Source organism: Rhinopithecus roxellana, chromosome 12 (genome assembly GCF_007565055.1).
Source record: "Rhinopithecus roxellana isolate Shanxi Qingling chromosome 12, ASM756505v1, whole genome shotgun sequence".
Taxonomy (NCBI): domain Eukaryota; kingdom Metazoa; phylum Chordata; class Mammalia; order Primates; family Cercopithecidae; genus Rhinopithecus; species Rhinopithecus roxellana.
In genome coordinates this window covers 118,024,273-118,033,202 of record NC_044560.1, presented here as the reverse complement: position 1 = coordinate 118,033,202, position 8,930 = coordinate 118,024,273, and the positions used below count along the sequence as shown (strand labels likewise).

At 41.6% G+C, this 8,930-nt stretch overlaps 1 pseudogene; it reads right to left on the bottom strand.

Annotated features, from left to right (window-relative positions):
- Window positions 1–7,826: 7,826 nt before the first annotated feature.
- LOC115900699 lies at window positions 7,827–8,462 on the bottom strand (annotated as a pseudogene).
- Between the last annotated feature and the right edge of the window lie 468 nt (window positions 8,463–8,930).

Here is an 8,930-nt window from a genome sequence, read left to right as displayed (position 1 = left end):
GGTCTGCGCGAATCTGCGCGCGCAGGACAGAAGCCAGGCCTGGGCGGGACCCGCGAGGAGGTGGGCGGGGCCTGGGCGAGGTAGGGGCGGGGCGCGAGGCGGAGAGACCTTGCCCTTTAGAACCCGCAGAGGGCGGGCCGGGGTGGGACCTGTGCTTCTCTCAGGCTTGTTCCCAGCACCTCTGTTTTCGGGTTTTGGAGGCGAGACCGGCCAGGAAGGCTGAGGCATGATTCAAAACCCCTGGAATTGTCTGGAACGGGGATGCAAACTAGAATGTAAAATGCAAGGCCCGGCCTGGGCGGAAGGTAGGATTTCATGCTGACGGCCCACAAAACAGAACAGAAATCCTCTCCCTTTCTATTCTCCATTCACTCGGGAGGGAGAGTCCACCCTGTGCTCAGCTTCAGAGACTTCCCTAGGACCATCGCCTGGGATGCAGGACGGAGTGCTCAGGTCAGCGAGGGAGGACCTGCTGGATAAACACAGCAAAGATGCGGGCTCGGGGGCGGAAGCCTGAGGTCCCAGCTACTCAAAAGCAGCGGCGGGAGGATTGCTGAGCCTGGGGATCCAGGCCAGCCTGGGCGACAAAGTAACACCCTCTCCCGCAGGGCTCCCTTCGTCTCTCTTTTTTTCTTCATTTTCTTTCAACGTTTTAAAATAAAATTTTGATGGTGTGAGATAGGGATCCAACATTATTCTTTTCCTTGTGGTTATCCAGTTAGTTGTCCCAGCACATTTGTGGAAGAGATCTGTTACTTTCATTTATTTACTTATTTCTTTTCTTTGGTTTGAGACAGAGTATTTCTCTGTCGCCCAGGCTAGAGGGCAGTGGCCCGACAGATCGCGTCTGGGCTCACTGCGGCCAATGGACACTCTCCTGCCCACTCGGTGAACGCAAAAAAGAAATTTACATCCAGAATCATTCAGGAAATGTCTAAACCCAAAAGCTGCCATTGTCTGTGGGACTCCTCTAGGGAGGAGGAATAAGGTGCTGGCTACAATTAGGTGTCTGATAATCAAACCTGTGGACCTTAACCTGCACCCAGTGATATAAAAGAACAGATAATGGTAAATACGAGAGAAATTCCCCAGGATTCTAAGTGCAGTCTGCGATAAGAACATGATTCCCATTGCCCCATTCCAGCAGCCGTTCTGTCAGTTCCCACAGGCTGCTACTTATCTTCAGAGACACAGGATCCTGCAGGGAACGTGATGCATGAGCGACATTTAAAAGGCAGCTGGTACTTGGTGGGGGCTGAGATGGGAGGATCCCTTGAACCCAGGAGGTTGAGGCTGCAGTGAGCTGAGATCGTGCCATTGACCACCAGCCTGGATGATAAAGTGACACCCTGTCTCAAAAAAGAAAAAAAATAAATAAATAAAAATAAAAAAAAGGTCAGCTGAAATGCAATAGAAATACTTCATAAAGTTACTTTCTATTATGAAAAGTTTGCCGTCTTTGGATGTGTCCCATTTTAAGTGTATTTGCAATGAATTGCTCTTTGCTATGAAGAACAGACATGTATTCACCTCCATAGTCTTCATAATCTGTGAGCCAGGCACCACCATTATGAAGACCAAGAGGACTCAAGCACAGAGAGATGACATGATTTGTGTAAATTCACACCGTGTTTGGGGTGGAATGGGGACTGATCTTGTCTGGGCTGATTTCAGAGCGCATTAACCACCATGCTCTACTGTCAAAGCCAGTTAGCGGAGTTCTTCCAATAATGAAGATACATATTTAATTTCTATTTAATGCCTTGTCTGTATATTTTACACAGGTGACACTGAATTTCATAATTTTGTTTTTGACCGGTTTCCACTGATGTGTAAAATATTACCCCAGAGGCTGATACCAATTTTGAATAAATCTTTAAAGACCCTGACAAAATGTACATCCACTGATTGGAGTATAAAATTACAGGAATCTGCCTCATGACTAAATTAGATTTAAAAGATTGGCCCCATATCAGGATAGCTACAGAGAGACTCACTTCCTTTTATACCAGGAAAGAAAGTACAATGGCACCTACCACAGGAATTAATGGACACTCTGATATCATGTCCTAACTACCTGACATGAAACACTAGAGGATCATAAAATCAAGTAGGGTAGAAATTAAATTATCATGGCCCGGTGTGGTGGCTCACGTCTGTAATCCTAGCACTTTGAGAGGCCTAGGCAGGCAGATCACCTGAGGTCAGGAGTTTGAGACCAGCCTGGCCAACATGGTGAAACCTTGTCTCTACTAAAAATACAAAAATTAGCTGGGCATGGTTTTGCACACCTGTAATCTCAGCTACTTGGGAGGCTGAGAGAGGAGAATTGCTTGAACCTGGGAGGCAGAGGTTGCAGTGAGTGGAAATCGCAGGACTGCTCCCCAGATCTGGGCTACAGAGCAAGATTTGGTCTCAGAAAAAAAAAAAAAAAGGAAAGAAATCAATGGACTCGTGAGCATAACTGAATACCAAATAATATAGAAATTTCATAAACATATAGTTTACCAATATTTACATATATAACTATATAATTATACTGATGTATACTTAATGATATTGATGTATAGTTATATAACTATGTAAAATATAGTATTACGAATATAGTTTATCAATATATAGTATACCAATTTCTCTTAACAGAAATATGCCAAATGGTAATATTTTCTAGCTAGGTTCACAAATTATTTTCTCAGTGCAAAAAAGTTTACTGGTCCTATGATGTTGTAGGCAGGTCTCCAACTCCTGCTGCTACTCCTGTGTTTCTGTTATGTTACCTACCAAAAGGAATTTGGCTGGTAGTTTCCTAATTAATGAAGGTTACTAGTCATTTGAATTTTTTTTTTTTTTTTTTAGACCGAGTTTCACCCTGTTGACCAGGCTGCAGTGCAGTAGCGCGATCTCGGCTCACTGCATCCTCTGCCTCTCTGATTCAAGCGATCCTCCTACCTCAGTTTCCTGAGTAGCTGGGATTATAGGCATCCGCCACCATGCCTGGCCTCATTCGGCTTTGAAAGAGAAAACTATGTGCAATCCTAGCATTTTGAAAGGCCGAGGTGGGTGGATGACTTGAGATCAGGAGTTCAAGACCAACCTGGCTAACATGGTGAAACCCCATCTCTACTAAAAATACAAAAATTAGCCAGCGTGGTGGTGCGTGCCTGTGATCCCAGCTACTCGGGAGGCTGAGGCAGGAGAACCACTTTAACCCTGGAGGCGGAGGTTGCAGTGAGCAGAGATTGCACCACGGCACTCCAGACTGGTTGACAGAGCAAGACTCAGTCTCAAAAAAAAAAAAAAAAAAAAAGAAAGAAAAGAAAGTTATCCTGGATTATCTGGGTGGGTCCTAAGTGTCCTTGAAGCAGAAGTATATGTCAGAGAGATGCAACAGCGGAGGAAGCTGGGACCCAGGAGCACGAGGGTGATTTCACGCGCTGGATTTTGAATATATGGGGACCAGGAGAAAGAAATGAATTCTGACAACAATCTGAATGAGCTTAGAAGGAAATTCTGCCCCCACAGTCTCAAGACTCGATCCCGTGGCTTTGACCTTGATTTTGGCCTTGTGAGACCAGACAGAGTACCCAGAAAAACCTGACACATTTCTCATCTATGAACTGTGAGAAAATAAATGGGTGTTGTAGTAAACATCTGGCTATACCATGGCAATTCATGGACACAAAATTAATGCACACCTGAACAAATGTAATAAAATATGTAAACACTAAAATAAAAAGTAGTAATTTATATCTAAACATAAATTCACCAGTTTGAGGTGTATCCTGCCTATACAGTTTCATAGAATATCTAAAATTGCTTCTGAAATCATATAGAAAATATATATGAATATACACACCATTCAGATATTCTGTTCATTTTTCAATATTTAAATATATATTTTCAGATTTACATTTCTGTCTATTTCAATAGTTTTCACCGACCAGTGATGTTTTTTCTTTTCTTTTTCTTTTTGAGATGGAGTTTCACTCTTGTTGTCCAGGCTGGAGTCCAATGGTGTGATTTCAACTCACCTCAACTTCTGCCAACTGGCTTCAAGCGATTCTCCCGCCTCAGCCTCTGGAGAAGCTGAGATTACAGGCATACACCACCGTGTCTTGTTAAGTTTTGTATTTTTAGTAAAGACGGGATATCTCTGCGTTAGTCAGGCTGGTCTCAAAGTCCCAACCTCGGGTGATTCGCCCACCTCAGCCTCCCAAAGTGCTGGGATTAGAGGCATGAGCCGCAGTGCCCGGCCTCTATGTAGCTTTTTATGAATCCTTGTAGCTATCTCATTTAGGAATAAAATGGAAGGCAGGTTTTTCTGACAGTTCCCAGCTTGACTTTTCTCTTTGGCTTAGCAATTTTTATTTTGCTTTCACATGCTTGTGACTGACATAATGCTCTGACACAGATACTGTTTTATGTAGATTTTTCCAAACTAGTAAAGTCCAAGGGTCTGTCATGAACTGGGTTATGGGAGACGAGAAGATTCCCAAGAGACTCCTGGTCTCAACCAATCCTCCCACCTCCGCCTCCCAAACTGCGAGGACCACAGGTGTGATCCACTGAACCCAACGGAGTAAAAAAAAAAAAAAAAAAAAAAAAAAAAAAAGCAATACACAAATTAAGGTACTCTATGGAATTACATCATTTGACTGTTTTTTGAAATGAAAAGTCTCATATATTCATTACTGACCCCAGCCAACAATGGGTTCATAACAGATTCAGAGAGAAAAAATATATTCCCAATAAAACATGTCCAACTCTCCAGACAGTGGTGACATTTTCAGCTTGATATGGTAACATGATTGAGACACTCAGACAGCGTAAATATGTGTGCCATCTCATGTGCAATTAATTCCTTATAGACCCAGCTTGGTTCTTCTCCAATGTCTCCTTTTAAAGTTGTACCTGTTTTCTTACCAGTTTTGATCTGAATCCACTGGGGAATGGAACAATTTTGCTTTTGCTTCTTGGATAGGAATTGCTTAATCCTGAAAGTCTTTTTTTTTTTTTTTTTTTTTTTTTTTTTTTTTTTTTTTTTTTTTTTTTTTTTTTTTTTTTTTTTGAGACGGAGTCTCGCTCTGTCGCCCAGGCTGGAGTGCAGTGGCCGGATCTCAGCTCACTGCAAGCTCCGCCTCCCGGGTTCACGCCATTCTCCTGCCTCAGCCTCCCGAGTAGCTGGGACTACAGGCGCCCGCCACCTCGCCCGGCTAGTTTTTTTTGTATTTTTAGTAGAGACGGGGTTTCACCATGTTAGCCAGGATGGTCTTGATCTCCTGACCTCGTGATCCGCCCGTCTCGGCCTCCCAAAGTGCTGGGATTACAGGCTTGAGCCACCGCGCCCGGCCAATCCTGAAAGTCTTACAAGAAGATCTGGCGAGAAGCAGAGTCAGGTACACACCACGAGAGGAGAGAGGAAGAGAAAGGGCTTGATATCTTTTTTTTTTTTTCTCTTTTTGAGACAAAATTTCGCTCTTTTGCCCAGGCTGGAGTGCAATGGCACCATCTCAGCTCACCGCAACCTCCGCCACCCGGGTTCCAGTGATTCTCTGGCCTCAGTCTGCTGAGTAACTGGGATTACTGGTGCCTGCCACCATACCCAGCTAATTTTTGTATTTTTAGTAGAGACGGGGTTTCACCATTTTAACCAGCCTGTTCTTGAACTCCTGAATACTATTTCTGCTGTTACCTGTCAGTCCTCTTCATCGCGGCACAAACAAGCTTAATTTTTTTTTTTTTTTTTTTTTGTAAAACTGATGTGGGCCAGATGTGGTGGTTCATGCCTGTAATCCCACCACTTTGGGAGGCCGAGGTGGGTGGATTATGAGGTCAGGAGTTCAAGATCAATCTGGCCAATATGGTGAAACCCCATCTCTACTAAAAACACAAAAATTAGCCGTGTGTGGTGGCATGCCCCTGTACTCCCAACCTACTATGGAGGTAGAGACAGGAGAATCACTTCAATCCGGGAAGCAGAGGTTGCAGTGAGCTGAGATCACACCACTGCACCCCAACCTGGTCAACAGATGAAGACACTGTCTCAAAACAAACAAAGAAAAGAAAACAAAAAACTGATGTGGATGATCTGCCTGCCGCCCCTTGCATCACCTTCAACACTGTCTTGTCCCGATTCAAATGAGTTATCCATTTACAAACTGTTGATTTCTTTTGGGCATCATCTCCATAACCTTTTCATAAAGCATCAATGATTATATTATTTCTCTTCCCAAACTTTCCCATAATTATTCTTTTATTGAGACAGTATCTTGCTCCGTCACCCAGGGTGGAGTGCAGTGGCATGACCACAGCTCCCTGCAGCCTCAACCTCCCAGGCTGAAGCCATCCTCCCACCACAGACTCCACAGTAGCTGGCCCTGCAGTCATATGCCACCATGACCAGCAAATTTTTGTATTTTTTGTAGACAAGGTGGTTTCACCATGTTGCCCAGGCTGGTCTTGAATACCTGGGCTCATGTGACCCACCTGTCTTGGCCTCTGAAAGTGCTGGGATTAACTGCCTGAGACACTGCATCTGATCTCATCATAAATTTGATGTTTCTTCTTGTTTCAATTTTAGCAGAATTTATATTGCTTTGATAGAATCTCCTTTCAAACTCATGTCTTATCCTTCTGAGTGCCTTAAACTAGAGCCTGTTCAGACATGTTATAACAGATTTGTACCAGTTTATTTTGTTGCAAAAACTGTAAAATTCATGCACAATTTTCTCAAAATACTTATTTTTCCATGAATTTCTCCAAGATCGCTTGCACTAGAAAACTGTATTCAAGAGGGCATTAAAAAAAATGTAGATATTCACGTGACACTTATTTCTGGGATGCAAGGATGGTTCAACATATTCAAGCAAATCAATGTGATATGCCACTTGAACAGAAAGAAAGATGAAGACCACATCATCTTAATAGATGGAGAAAAAGCATTTCAGAAAATTCAAAATCCAGTCATCATAGAAATCCTAAACAAAATAGATAGAAAAGGAAATGTACCTCAACAATAGAAAGACCGTCTGTGAAATGACCAATGAGTAAATAGTCAAGTAGGGAAAATGGAACGCTTTTCCTGTAGGATCTCACATGATGCAATAACGCTCTCACCCCTTTTATTCAATCAATACTGGCTGTCCTAGCCAGAGCAGTGAAATAGCAGAAGAAATAAAACTCATCCAAATCAGAAAGAAAGAAGTAAAATTATATTTGTTTATAGATGACACGATCTTCTGTGTAGAAGATCACAAAGAGTCAACCAAAATACTACTGGAACTAAGTAACATATTCAGTGGATTTGCGCAATACAGTATCAGCACCAAAAATTAGTTGAATTTCCATACTTTAACAATAAAAATTTTAAAAGAAAATTTTAAAACACTTCCATTTGCTGGAGAACGTAAAGAAATACTTAGAAATAAACTTAAAAAGCTCGGAAGTTCGTACCTTGAAATCTACAAACATTGATCAAAATGATTAAAAACAGAGCTACAACCCATATTGATGTTGTGGAAAAATATTGTTAAATAATTATATAACCCAATGTGATTTAGATTCAACACGATACCCATAAAAATCCCTATCAGTTTTTTTTTTTTTTAAGAAACAAAAAACAGGCTGGGAAAATGGCTCACGTCTGTTGGCCAGGTTGATCTCAAATTCCTGACCTCAAGTGATGTACCTCCCTTGGCCTCACAAAATGCTGAGATTACAGGCAGGAGCCAGTGCCCAGCCCAATCCTTTTAACATAAACACTTTAATTTCAATTAATGCTTGAACTCAATGTTAAATCAACTCAAACTCAACTCAATGCTGAATTGACTCTAATGTCAATTAATGCTTAACAGTTTGCTCTACTCATTGCATTTGGAACAACTACCTCCAAAACGAATTTTCTGATATTCTGCAAGGAGTGAAGTCAGACTGAAGACCTTGGCACATTGATGACATTTGTAAGACTTCTGTCCAGTATGCATTCTCTGACGCCTAATGATGTGTGAACGTGAAGTAAAGGCTTTGCCACAATCATCACACTTGTGAGGTTTCTCTTCTGCATGAATTATCCTATGTTTTGCATAGAATGAAGTGTGACTGAAGACCTTGCCACAATCATGACATTTGTAAGGTTTCTCTCCAGCATGAGTTCACCAATGAACTGCAAGTTATGAATGATGTCTGAAAAATCTGCCAAATTTATTACACTAGTATGATCTCTCTTCATTATGGATTCTCCAAAGATTTGCAATAGTTGTAGCATTACTGAAGACTTTGTGACAATCATTACATCAGTAAAGTTTCCCTATACCTTGAATTGCCTGATGGTAAACAAGTGTTGACTGCCCACTAAAGACTCTGTATCACTCGTTACACTTGTGAGGTTTCTCTCCAGTGTGAATTCTAGGTTGTGCCAGGTGCGAATCATACCTGAAAGCCTTGTCACAAACTTCCATTTTTATGCTTTCTCTCTAGTATGAATTCACCTAGGTCTTTCAAGGTTTGATGTGCAACTGAAAACTTTGTGACATTCATTAGTAAGCTTTCTCTCCAGTATGCATTCTCCTGTCTCTCGAGGCTTGACTGGCAACTGTAAACTTTGTCACGTGCTTCACATTTCTAAAGTTTCTCTCCAGTATGAATTCTATGATGACATGCATGGTGTGCCTGTTGATTAAAAACCACTCCATATTCATTACACTTCTAAGGTTTCTCTCCAATATGAATTTTCTTCTCTTTCAAGGCTTGGTTTGTGACTAAACTTTTTTTTTTTTCATGATTTACATTTCTAAGGTTTATCTCCAGGATGAATTGTATCATGACGTGCAAGCTTCGCTTTTCGATTCAAAACCCTTTCACAATCACTACACTTTTAAGGTTTCTCTCTAATATGATTTCTATGACTATCAAGGTTTGATTTGAATCTGAAA